General features: G+C 38.0%; 1 long non-coding RNA gene across 1 annotated transcript in view; it reads left to right on the top strand.

Annotated features, from left to right (window-relative positions):
• The window catches only part of LOC132368600 (uncharacterized), a 38,887-nt gene that overhangs the window by 5,600 nt on the left and 19,273 nt on the right, over window positions 1-14,014 (top strand). Inside the window, exon 2 of the long non-coding RNA XR_009504135.1 lies at window positions 2,049-2,196. This is a non-coding gene — a long non-coding RNA (uncharacterized LOC132368600). The remainder of the gene's footprint in view (window positions 1-2,048; window positions 2,197-14,014) is intronic.

The following is a 14,014-nucleotide window of genomic DNA, read 5'->3' on the forward strand; positions in this document are numbered from 1 at the left end:
GGTGAGAGAAGGACAAAAATATTTATTTTAATCGTGCATCCACCATGACACCAACAACCGGTGCTCCCCTGCTTTGTCTAGCTCTTGTGTGATTCTCAGAGAGGAGCATCTTGCTGCTCTGTGGGATTCTAGCCCTTAAAGACATGGTTGTGTTTTTTGGGTTTTTTTTAACAGAACATGCACTCTAAATGCAAGCCAGCTACCTTATTCGGAACTCAATGAAGAATACCAACTTCTCTCTCTTCTTACAAAATTAAAAAATGTTGAAAATTATATTTTTCACTTATATTAAGTGGAATCATTTGAAAGTGATATATATTACTGAGTAGAGCTGTATACACAAAATTATGCATTCCAAATTAGTTTAAGGGCATAACAAATTTAGCTGCTACGTGATTTTATTTTACATGCTGACTTTAGACCTATCCTTGCATAAAACATGGCTCCTCTATATGATTTCTGTTACATATAATGAATCAAAACAAACGTCTCAGTTGTAGGTGTTGAATTAGTATGGCACAGAGGGTGTGTCAAAATTCAATGTTTATCATTTTATTTCATACAAAACAACAATAGATCCTTAAGAGCAGGGTGGGTTGAGCATTGAAAAGTGAAGATGAAGTTTAAATGTAGCATCTAGGGAAGGAAGGGCCAAGGGATGTTGGAAAACAACCCTTTTCATATCTCAAAGGGACTGAACAGTGACGGGTAGAAATGTGGTAGAGTTGCCACAAGGACGTGAACTTGGCTATGTAAATTGCAAAACCCAAGTCTGGTTTACCTGGTCTTATGTGACAATGTGAATATTATAAACTGATTATCATATCTGAGGCATCTGTGCCCACCCCCAGCCCTACATTTTAGCCATGCTGTGTAATGGTGTGAAGAACCCATTGATCCAAAGCAATCTTGTGGCCACCCCTCTGTGGGACTGAAAGTGCCTTTGATTCTGCCTATTACCATCCCTGTTCTTTTTCTGGAATTATCAATTCTTCTGGGGGTTCATCCTGCCTGGATTTCTTGTTCTCTGGAGGCAGAAGAGCCTCCTGGGAGGTGAACTCAAGCTGGGGCTCAGGAGCATTGGCTCTGGGCAAGCTGGTGAGACGGCCTGACACTTGTGTTTTGAGGGGGGAGAGGAAGGTGGTGGGAAGGGGTAAGAAACTTCCTGGGAGGAAGGGATCTGAGCACAGGGAATGTGACCCAGAACAAAGTCTTAGTCATCAGAGCTAAGGGAGGAAGCTCTGAATACAATGCATCAGCCCTCCAGTGTGGGTTAAACTCAATATGAACTCTTTAGGTTTTAAGTTTTTCTAGGACTTCAAATTATCTCCTTACATATAGCATGGAATTATATGGCTTTATAAAGAGTAGTTTCAAATGTGAAATAAGTTTATTATGCTCTAAAACTTTACCTTGTCTTATCTGTGGAGAATTTAAGCCTCTTGTTATGGGGCAGAAGTATGAGGTTTTGGCTTTCCTGTTGTGTATTCTTTAGACTTTGGAATGTTAATAATGTAACTAACTTTTCAAAATAAGAAAATATTTCGGAAGATTTCCCAACACATTTCAAGAATGGTTTGGGAAGAAAGTTTGTTTTCTCAGTTTGTTTTATGTGATTTCCACACATACTTCCTAAAGCAAAATCAATATGCAATAAAATCCTGGAGCTGGTGCTGTCAGTTTCTCACTAATAAGTACATTAGATCGAATCCCCTGTCCTACTCATGTACTCTCCCTACATTCTCTTTCCAGGTACACTTTGAGAAAACCAAACGCAAAAATGTCTTGCTGCGTGATCATTTCTATCTTGCGCTATCCTCTTACCTCTTGCACTTTATTTTTTTCCTGCTTCCAGTAGAAGTTCTACAAAGCTGCATGGTATCTTTTTTTTTTTTTTTTTTTTTAACTTTACAGGAAGGAAGGAGAGAAAGTCAATTTACAAGAAGGATTGGCTGCTTTTCCTGATTATAGAGGAGGGAGAGCAAAAGACAACAAGCAAGGCTCTATCCTCTGTGGTTTAATTCTTGCCTCCATTTTCCCTCTTTCAGATTGGTGTCAGAGTTCACTGGAGTTCCAGAGGAGGTTGATCTGACCATCAGCAGGGCTACTTAGAGGCCTGGTCCTTCTTCACAGCAGGTGGGCTTGGGCCCAACTCTGCATCCAGCCATGCGAACACTGCCCGTGAAGCCCTAGCAGGTCAGTCCACTGGCTTCTCTTTTCCTTTCTTCCACAATCACACACAGAGCCTTGCTTCAAGCTTCTAGGAATTAATAAGGGAAGAGACAAACATTAGCCTACCAAGATTCTAATTAACTTTGATGTGGATTTATGTGTAAAGTTGGATGAGTCACTGATTTTTAATAAACGGGAGAGAAAAATCTTAAAGATTAATGTAATAGCTGAGAACACAGGAGGGAGAACTTTGATGCATGCTTAATTCTTTTCCCCAACCCACGTCATTTGGAGAAAAATATATCAAAGACCTTTACAAAAGGGGGAAAGGAAAGGGGATTATGCAAATTAAAAGTTCACAGGACTAAATCATTACTCTTGTGCAAATGAGCTTCTCCTTCATGTGCTTTTCAGGAGTGTTTTAAGGCTATATTTGCTGAGGATACATTCCTGAGGATAATGAGAAATAGAGGCATGGTAAAAACAGACTGATTATAAATTAACTGATCTTTCTATGTGTTACAGAGTTCTATGTATTGAGTTTTCCCCCTCCTCCCACCTAGTCCAGGCAGCTGTCAGAAACCTAGACCGGTATGGCTACCTTTCCAGCTGTCCTTAGAGTGGTCTAAGCTCTTCGTTGGCTTCAGGGCCATTGCTGTCCTGCCCCCTCTTTTGCCCTGATTTGGGGACTAGGGCAGAGCGAAGGTTTCTGACTGCTAACAGAAGCTTCTCACTCTTGGGTGAAATGGTTAAAACCAGCAGGTCTGTGGGCTCCTAGGCCACTCACTTTCCAATTTAATGGAATGTTCCACTGTTGAGTGTCATCAAGGTTAAATAATTTAGCCTAAAGCTCTCTTTGGCCTGATAATAGACAGCTGCAATGTATAAAGATATATTTTGAGTTGTTGTACAGATTAAGTATCCAACTTTTTCCTAAATGGTAAACTGACATGGTGAGAGATATGAAACAATGCACAAGGCCTTATTGTGTTTGATTAACTGTGGATGCTTCCGTAGTTTAGATAACTGGTTTGAAAAAAATTGTAATTTCACAGCCTTACCAAAAAAGTCATTAATCTTTTATCATTTTATAAAGTAAGAACTTAGTATATATTTACTGATAATGAGGGGAATATGTAGGTTGACATAATTTATTGAAACTTTATTTCATACTTGAGTTCTGTGGACAAATATTTATAAATAACCTCCTGGGATGTACATCTTTTCTCATCTGTCATAGTTTTGCTTAGAATAAATTCATGAGACTATATGCCACAGAGACTGCTGAGGGAAGTAACTAATAGTAGTGAAGACTTTGAAGGCTGACTTCTGGCTTTACCTCTTATTAGCTGGGCAACCTTGTTTAAGTCCCTTAACAGCCCAATTTCTTCAGCTCAAAGATAGAGATAATACCACTCCATCCTAGAGTTCTGTATTAAATGAAATAATGTCTGCAATGTACACAGGCCAGTGTTGGGCACGTAGGAAAATACTTAATAGCAGAGCTATCATTCCTAGAAACGGAATTGCTGGGTTAAGGGTATGTATATTAAAAATATTGATACAAATTGCTAAAGTTAATCTTAAAATTTGATTATAAAGTTGTGGGTCTCATGAATGAATATATGATAGTAAGAGATAATAGGGATGCCCATTAATGTAAGAATCTGCCCCTAGTATTCACCTGTTTGTTTTGTATCTGTTCTCGCTTCTTCTGATAACAGCATTTGATTTTCCTTGGGAGAACTACATTTCCTCCATTCTCAATCCATGTAGTGCAGTGGGGCTGACCCCATCCTGTGGCTTCAGCAGGGAGCAGGAGTATATGAGACAGTCCTGGGTAATCAAGACAATGTACCCCCCTGCCACAATGATTGGTTCAGTAATGGGCATATGACTTGAGCTGGCCCAATAAGAATCTACCATAGCATATTTATTGATAGTATTGGGAAAGTGACACCATCTTTTTGCTCTGGTTGCTAAGACTGAGCTGCTGGTCGTTCCTTCTATCTGGAAAGAATCTACTGGGGATAAAGCATGAGGAAATGCAGAGCTGAGATATGTTCATGTTTGAATACTTGGGTATAGCTATGTCACGTTTTGAATTACATGAGTCAAAATATTCCCTTTATTGCTCAAATCACTTTGTGTTGGGTTCTTACTGAAAGGTGACTAAACCCAACAGATCATATTATGTCCCTCAAGGTCACATCCTGCCTGCGTAAGAAATAAGCAGAGTTTCTATCACATTAAATGTCAGAGACATTTATGTCCCAAGATATTCCTGAATGATTGTAGGTCACTAGTCAATATGAGTTATGCGATGCTTGTCTGAAGTTGTCATTGGATTAAGACCTATATTGGACAGGTTTAGGTTTCCTTCAAAAGCATGACTGCAGCTATGGATACTCGTTGATTACCTGGTAACTAACCATGGTTCTATGAAAGTATGTATGTGTCTGTGAAGGTAAATACAGGGAATTTTTTTTTTAAATTTGAATGAGTTGTTAATATGAAAATCTGCAAACGGTATCTATTGGTGTTGATTTCTAAGACTTCTTCCCAGTAGGTTTGCATTACAAAACATAAGTATTGTCTGTATTTAACTTTTTCATTTGTCCATAGTGAATATACAAAGCTGAAATGCAGGGTCCTGTTGAGGCATCACAGAAAGCAAAGCCAAACAGAACATAAAGACCGAACTTGGGAGAACTTTGAGCACTGGTCCAGAGCATTCGCACTTCATTCTTTGTGTCATGAGGGGTCCTTAAATATTTTGAGAAAGTTTCTAGAAGATTAATAGGGCAATGATATGCAGATGAGAGGAGAAGAGAGGAAACAGGAGGCTAGGAAAGGAATTACTGGACTCGCAGTAATTCAGGTTGAGATTTTTTTTAAAAAAGTGGGGCAGTGGGAATGGAAAGCAAACAATGGATGGGGGAGACATTGAGAAGGAGGAGAAAATAAGACTTGGCCACCTCAAGAATAAGGGACAACAGAGAGAGAAGAGTCGAAGATGAGCTTTATCATTAATTTTTTAAAAAGATAAGGTAGTTTGGGGAACTGATTTGGTTTGGTGGAGGAGCTGTGGGTAAGGTAATTAGTTTGGTTTTATATTTATTTGTACTCTTTTTGATTTGGATTTCGGTTCTCTTAGAAGTTGAACACAGTATGTAGAGTGGGAGGTAACCACGAGGTGGCCCTGGCAGTTGAAAACTGCTCTCCCAGAGCTATATGTAAAGAGAAGTATGAAAAGTAACTTTAAGAGCAATAATCTTTATCCAAAGCCTGTGACTGTATTAACTCATCCAAAGAAAGAATTGCTCATTAGAAAGGGGGTTATTTGGTAATGAAATAAATAAAATGGTGAGCCATGAAGATAAAGTTTGGCAGTGTCCAAAAAGCATTGTTCGGAATGGTCTGAGGCCTTAGGCAGTCAGGTGTGATTGGCAGATATGACCCAGCCTGTTGATGGATGATGTACCAGGCTATTTTAACCTTATGACACTTCGTAATTTGTTCTAATTTTATGCTCACCAAATCAACCTTCTAAATATAATTTGGCTCCCCATATGGTTTTCTATGCCGGGAGAGAAATTCCTTTTGAGTAGCAGGTCCTTTTTCATTGTCTGTCATTAAGTTGATATTCTGGGTAAGAAGCACACATGTCAATCATGAGTTTCCACAGTGTTGAGTCATCATCCTCATGAATTGTGCAACCCTGAGGCACAGGCAAAACTGCGTTTCCCCATCTGTAAGGCTGAAGGCCAGTCTCTGCCTGGTGGAGAGCTACCAGGTCAAAGCCTCGCGGTAGGTAGGTAGCTGACCTTCCCCCTGGTATGTTTTGACATTTCTATGATCTCTTCGCTTCAAGCATATATACTCCCTGACCCAGAAAACACCAGGCAACAGAGAATCAACAACAAGGCCTTAAATCTGCTAGAAAATCTGTCACAGGCTGGAAGAATTAATACCTGGGACATTTTTCCACTTGGGGAATTTTAAGGCACCACCCAAATCCTATTTACTTTGTTTAGTTTTGCATGTGTGTGTGTATGGGGTGTGTGGTGTGTGTGTGTGTGTGTGTGTGTGTGTGTGTGTGTGTGTGTGTGTGAGATCATAAAAGTTACTCTTAATCATTATAGACAACAATAATGAGGAAACAAAGATGAATAAAAACAAGTTAATACCCCTTCCTAGAGGCAACCATGGTTTGCATTCTGGCATATTTCCACCTAGGCGATTTCTTTTTACTTTTAATTTATACACAATTTAAAAACCTTCATTATTCCACTGTAGATTAGAAGTAGCAATCTAAAGAAAGGGAAGAGAAAGAAGAGTCATAAAAAGTAGATACAATTTGTTAAAGCTCATAGTGTTCTGGATCATTTCATGGGCCATAGCCATGCACAGCTCAGTAATTCCTGGGGTCAGTCCCTGTACTGTAATTGGTACAATAATAAATTTTCAGCATGATGACCTCAAATCATCATTAAATAGTTAATTTATATTCGGTATACTTCTGTTAATAGTAGAAGATATAAAGAATACACTTCTGAACTATGTCCTTCAAGCTGGTTAATATGTATAAGGAATGAAGTAAACCCTTAGCTGTATGGAAACTTGATTATACAGAATTCTTCTTTTTCTATGGGTTCCAAATAGACAAGATGTAGCTAAAACTATTGGTTGCCTCTCTGGCATCCATTCCACCCTTCTCCCATTAGTTGGCAACCATACTTTTGGTGGGGCTGACACAATTCTAGCTACAGAGAAAGGCTCTGTTTGGCTTAAGCTAGTCATGATAATCACATCCCCTTGCCCCAGTAACTGATTCAGGAAAGAGCCTGGAGCTGTGACCTAAACCAACAGCTCAAAGCATTTCTCTGGCCACAGTGACCATTCAGAGGTAGATGCTGACCCCAATTCATCAGTCAGGATAAAGCCATTAGCTTCTGTTCAGCGGCTGTGGAAGAGAGGCTCTCTTCTCCTGTAATCTGAGATGTACATTTGAGTCCTGGAACTGTGGCAACCACTCATTACAATGAGAAAGTCCACCTGAGGATATTTTTTAAGGCAGCAGAAGAGATGATCTATTGTACACGTGTTACACTCAGCCACACCTGAGAATACAACCAGTCCAGAATGTCACAGAACCAAGAGAGCCTGTTTTGGTGTGTGCAAGTGGGCCTCTCAGCAGGGGCTGTGGCAACAAGATGGCTATGGAAGTTCTAGATCCATTGAAACAAGTTCCAGGCAGTAGCATGCAATCTAACAACTTGTACCATTGTGCCTGGCCACCTGCCTTCCATATTTCTGCTCTTGTGGCCTCTATGAGTGTTCAAGGTAGTGGTTTGCTTGGACCTCTAACTCATCTTTCTTTTTTCTTTTGGGCTTCAGCCTGCCCATCTGCTTCTTCCTCCACTTGGCTCTCATGGTGTGGAGGTTTCTAAGAAGATGGTGCTAAGGCCAGTAACCTGCCTGAGCATTAATTCAACCCAGGGAAGAGGGCAGAACTGAGACAGAAAAAAGAAGCCAGAATCCTGAAATTCACTCTAAACCTGGGCTCGAGCAAATGATTTTCATTTATATTTAAGCTATTTTGATTTGCATATCCAATACTGTGCTTTGTTGGAGGTGAAGGTAGGCCATCAACACATAAATGTCCGGAAGTTCTGTTAAAGGCATGCATCTAATGTTCCAGACACCAGTCAGGGCTGGGCTTGAGTCACAATTACGAGGAAGATAGCATACCACACAGGAGCTGCTCAATAAATAAATATTGGTTGAAAATGGTTGGAGTAGTCAGAATGGGTCAGGACTCGCTAGGAGTAAAGACAGAGAGTAGAGGTCTGAAGACTCAAACTCCAGTAGGCATAAGGAGGAAAAATTGGAATTAGTGAAGAAGCCACTGAAGAGATAGGGTGAGAGGCAACATGTTGCCCCATCATTGTGCCTAATAGAAAAAGTTTCCATTAAGAGCTGGTGATCTACAATGTCAAATGTTTCAGAGGTACCAAGATAATCAGTGAACAAGATGAACTTGGTAATTTGGAAGTAATTGGCGACTTGGTGAGATGCACAGAAGCAAATACTAAGTGACTTTGAATTTTATTAGATTTGGGATAAATATGGTGTAAACAAAGTTTCCCAGAGACACTGGCCCAACAAAGTATAGCGTCATAGTGACAGACACAAAATGGATTTTCTTTGGTTCTGCTTCTATTTTCTTTGTAGAAAAATCCAGAGATTTAAAAATTCTTTACACCTTTTTGGGGAACTCCAGGGTGTTTTTTTTTTTGTTTTTTTGTTTTTTTTTTTTTCACACACACACACTGTATTTTATTTTTACAAGAGATAAATCGACTGACACCAAGCATTGTACATGGATGACCACAACAAAAGCAACAATGATTGCAATTACCAAACATGAAACACACTCATACTATGTCATAGTATTGACATTCAGTCCAGTAATCCTCCACTGTAACAGCTCCTTTACTTTGCAGTGAAAATTGATTTGTATATTCTTTGCCTCTGAGTCCTTGTGGAATTTTTTTTTTTTTTTTTTAAATTCAGACAGAAAGTCACAAAAATTATACTCATCCTCATCAGTTCACTCAGTCCCATGTAATTAATTTTTTTTTTCATCTTGATCTTTTGTTAGCACTTTTATGAGTTCATCAGTTTTTCATTAGAGTTCTGAAAATGCTTATTCATTCAGTTCAGCAGTACAGTCCGTTACCAGAAACCTGTACTTGTCAGAGTCTTTTCCATGTATTTCTTGAAGATGAAACCCTTTTATAGGAACATATTTGCAAAATCATCAGAGTACACCCAGAACTGTCTGTAAATGACAAAAGACTTAAAAATGACCACGGTTAAAGATTTGATGACAGTTCATAATAATGCAGTTGACAAGAAAATTAGTTATTTCTGAGATATACATTTTAAAGTAATAACTAGGATTATTACTTATAACATTATACCAGAACATATAAGATTTTTAGAAATTTCATGTAATGTCTGAAACATTTATATTAACATATTTCCATACATATTTCCATACAAGTACAAATATAAGATTTTTAGAAATTTCATGTAATGTCTGAAACATTTATATTAACATATTTCCATACATATTTCCATACAAATACAAATATAAGATTTTTAGAAATTTCATGTAATGTCTGAAACATTTATATTAACATGTTTCCATACAAATAACCCAATGAAAGTTTAGTATTAGTTGTTTTGTTTGTTTTTTTATACTGCAGGTTCTTATTAGGCATCAGTTTTATACACATCAGTGTATACATGTCAATCCCAATCGCCCAATTCAGCACACCACCATCCCCACCCCACCGCAGTTTTCACCCCTTGGTGTCCATATGTCCATTCTCTACATCTGTGTCTCAACTTCTGCCCTGCAAACTGGCTCATCTGTACCATTTTTCTAGGTTCCGCATACATGCATTAATATACGATATTTGTTTTTCTCTTTCTGACTTACTTCACTCTGTATGACAGTCTCTAGATCCATCCACGTCTCAACAAATGACTCAATTTCGTTCCTTTTTATGGCTGAGTAATATTCCATTGTATATATGTACCACATCTTCTTTATCCATTCGTCTGTTGATGGGCATTTAGGTTGCTTCCATGACCTGGCTATTGTAAATAGTGCTGCAATGAACATTCGGGTGCATGTGTCTTTTTGAATTACGGTTTTCTCTGGGTATATGCCCAGTAGTGGGATTGCTGGGTCATATGGTAATTCTATTTTTAGTTTTTTAAGGAACCTCCATATTGTTCTCCATAGTGGCTGTATCAATTTACATTCCCACCAACAGTGCAAGAGGGTTCCCTTTTCACCACACCCTCTCCAGCATTTGTTGTTTGTAGATTTTCTGATGATGCCCATTCTAACAGGAGTGAGGTGATACCTCATTGTAGTTTTGATTTGCATTTCTCTAATAATTAGTGATGTTGAGCATCTTTTCATGTGCTTCGTGGCCATCTGTATGTCTTCTTTGGAGAAATGTCTATTTAGGTCTTCTGCCCATTTTTGGATTGGGGTGTTTGTTTCTTTGATATTGAGCTGAATGAGCTGTTTATATATTTTGGAGATTAATCCTTTGTCCATTGATTCATTTGCAAATATTTTCTCCCATTCTGAGGGTTGTCTTTTCGTCTTGTTTATGGTTTCCTTTGCTGTGCAAAAGCTTTGAAGTTTCATTAGGTCCCACTTGTTTATTTTTGTTTTTATTTCCATTACTCTAGGAGGTGGATCAAAAAAGATCTTGCTGTGATTTATGTCAAAGAGTGTTCTTCCTATGTTTTCCTCTAAGAGTTTTATAGTGTCCGGTCTTATATTTAGGTCTCTAATCCATTTTGAGTTTATTTTTGTGTATGGTGTTAGGGAGTATTCTAATTTCATTCTTTTACATGTAGCTGTCCAGTTTTCCCAGCACCACTTATTGAAGAGACTGTCTTTTCTCCATTGTATATCTTTGCCTCCTTTGTCATAGATTAGTTGACCATAGGTGCGTGGGTTAATGTCTGGGCTTTCTATCTTGTTCCATTGATCTATGTTTCTGTTTTTGTGCCAGTACCATATTGTCTTAATTACTGTAGCTTTGTAGTATAGTCTGAAGTCAGGGAGTCTGATTCCTCCAGCTCCATTTTTTTGCCTCAAGACTGCTTTGCCTATTCGGGGTCTTTTGTGTCTCCATACAAATTTTAAGATGATTTGTTCTAGCTCCGTAAAAAATGCCATTGGTAATTTGATAGGGATTGCATTGAATCTGTAGATTGCTTTGGGTAGTATACTCATTTTCACAATGTTGATTCTTCCAATCCAAGAACATGGTATATCTCTCCATCTGTTGGTATCATCTTTAATTTCTTTCATCAGTGTCTTATAGTTTTCTGCATACAGGTCTTTTGTCTCCCTAGGTAGGTTTATTCCTAGGTATTTTATTCTTTTTGTTGCAATGGTAAATGGGAGTGTTTCCATAATTTCTCTTTCAGATTTTTCATCATTAGTGTATAGGAATGCAAGAGATTTCTGTGCATTGATTTTGTATCCTGCAACTTTACCATATTCATTAATTAGCTCTAGCAGTTTTCTGGTGGCAGTTTTAGGATTCTCTATGTATAGTATCATGTCATCCGCAAACAGTGACAGTTTTACTTCTTCTTTTCCAATTTGTATTCCTTTTATTTCTTTTTCTTCTCTGATTGCCGTGGCTAGGACTTCCAAAACTATGTTGAATAATAGTGGTGAGAGTGGACATCCTTGTCTCGTTCCTGATCTTAGAGGAAATGCTTTCAGTTTTTCACCATTGAGAATGATGTTTGCTGTGGGTTTGTCATATATGGCCTTTATTATGTTGAGGTAGGTTCCCTCTATGCCCACTTTCTGGAGAGTTTTTATCAGAAATGGGTGTTGAATTTTGTCAAAAGCTTTTTCTGCATCTATTGAGATGATCATATGGTTTTTAGTCTTCAATTTGTTAATATGGTGTATCACATTGATTGATTTGCGTATATTGAAGAATCCTTGCATCCCTGGGATAAATCCCACTTGATCGTGGTGTATGATCCTTTTAATGTGTTGTTGGATCCTGTTTGCTAGTATTTTGTTGAGGATTTTTGCATCTATATTCATCAGTGATATTGGTCTGTAATTTTCTTTTTTTGTAGTGTCTTTGTCTGGTTTTGGTATCAGGGTGATGGTGGCCTCATAGAATGAGTTTGGGAGTGTTCCTTCCTCTGCAATTTTTTGGAAGAGTTTGAGAAGGATGGGTGTTAGCTCTTCTCTAAATGTTTGATAGAATTCACCTGTGAAGCCATCTGGTCCTGGACTTTTGTTTGTTGGAAGATTTTTAATCACAGTTTCAATTTCATTACTTGTGATTGGTCTGTTCATATTTTCTATTTCTTCCTGGTTCAGTCTTGGAAGGTTATACCTTTCTAAGAATTTGTCCATTTCTTCCAGGTTGTCCATTTTATTGGCATAAAGTTGCTTGTAGTAGTCTCTTAGGATGCTTTGTATTTCTGCGGTGTCTGTTGTAACTTCTCCTTTTTCATTTCTGATTTTATTGATTTGAGTCCTCTCCCTCTTTTTCTTGATGAGTCTGGCTAATGGCTTATCAATTTTGTTTATCTTCTCAAAGAACCAACTTTTAGTTTTATTGATCTTTGCTATTGTTTTCTTTGTTTCTATTTCATTTATTTCTGCTCTGATCTTTATGATTTCTTTCCTTCTGCTAACTTTGGGTTTTGTTTGTTCTTCTTTCTCTAGTTTCTTTAAGTGTAAGGTTAGATTGTTTACTTGAGCTTTTTCTTGTTTCTTTAGGTAGGCTTGTATAGCTATAAACTTCCCTCTTAGAACTGCTTTTGCTGCATCCCATAGGTTTTGGGTCGTCGTGTTTTCATTGTCATTTGTCTCTAGGTATTTTTTTATTTCCTCTTTGATTTCTTCAGTGATCTCTTGGTTATTTAGTAACGTATTGTTTAGCCTCCATGTGTTTGTCCTTTTTACGTTTTTTTCCCTGTAATTCATTTCTAATCTCATAGCGTTGTGGTCAGAAAAGATGCTTGATATGATTTCAATTTTCTTAAATTTACTGAGGCTTGATTTGTGACCCAAGATGTGATCTATCTTGGAGAATGTTCCGTGCGCACTTGAGAAGAACGTGTAATCTGCTGTTTTTGGATGGAATGTCCGATATATATCAATTAAATCTATCTGGTCTATTGTGTCATTTAAAGCTTCTGTTTCCTTATTTATTTTCATTTTGGATGATCTGTCCATTGGTGTAAGTGAGGTGTTAAAGTCCCCCACTATTATTGTGTTACTGTCGATTTCCTCTTTTATAGCTGTTAGCAGTTGCCTTATGTATTGAGGTGCTCCTATGTTGGGTGCATATATATTTATAATTGTTATATCTTCTTCTTGGATTGATCCCTGGATCATTATGTAGTGTCCTTCCTTGTCTCTTGTAACATTCTTTATTTTAAAGTCTATTTTATCTGATATGAGTATCGCTACTCCAGCTTTCTTTTGATTTCCATTTGCATGGAATATCTTTTTCCATCCCCTCACTTTCAGTCTGTATGTGTCCCTAGGTCTAAAGTGGGTCTCTTGTAGACAGCATATATATGGGTCCTGTTTTTGTATCCATTCAGCCAGTCTATGTCTTTTGGTTGGGGCATTTAATCCATTCACGTTTAAGGTAATTATCGATATGTATGTCCCTATGACCATTTTCTTAATTGGTTTGGGTTTGTTTTTGTAGGTCCTTTTCTTCTCTTGTGTTTCCCACTTAGAGAAGTTCCTTTAGCATTTGTTGTAGAGCTGGTTTGGTGGTGCTGAATTCTCTTAGCTTTTGCTTGTCTGTAAAGCTTTTGATTTCTCCATCAAATCTAAATGAGATCCTTGCCGGGTAGAGTAATCTTGGTTGTAGGTTCTTCCCTTTCATCACTTTAAGTATATCATGCCACTCCCTTCTGGCTTGCAGAGTTTCTGCTGAGAAATCAGCTGTTAACCTTATGGGAGTTCCCTTGTATGTTATTTGTTGTTTTTCCCTTGCTGCTTTCAATAATTTTTCTTTGTCTTTAATTTTTGCCACTTTGATTACTATGTGTCTCGGCGTGTTTCTCCTTGGGTTTATCCTGTATGGGACTCTCTGCGCTTCCTGGACTTGGGTGGCTATTTCCTTTCCCATGTTAGGGAAGTTTTCGACTATAATCTCTTCAAATATTTTCTCTGGTCCTTTCTCTCTCTCTTCTCCTTCTGGGACCCCTATAATGCGAATGTTGTTGCGTTTAATGT

Source organism: Balaenoptera ricei, chromosome 7 (genome assembly GCF_028023285.1).
Source record: "Balaenoptera ricei isolate mBalRic1 chromosome 7, mBalRic1.hap2, whole genome shotgun sequence".
NCBI classification, from domain to species: Eukaryota; Metazoa; Chordata; class Mammalia; order Artiodactyla; family Balaenopteridae; genus Balaenoptera; species Balaenoptera ricei.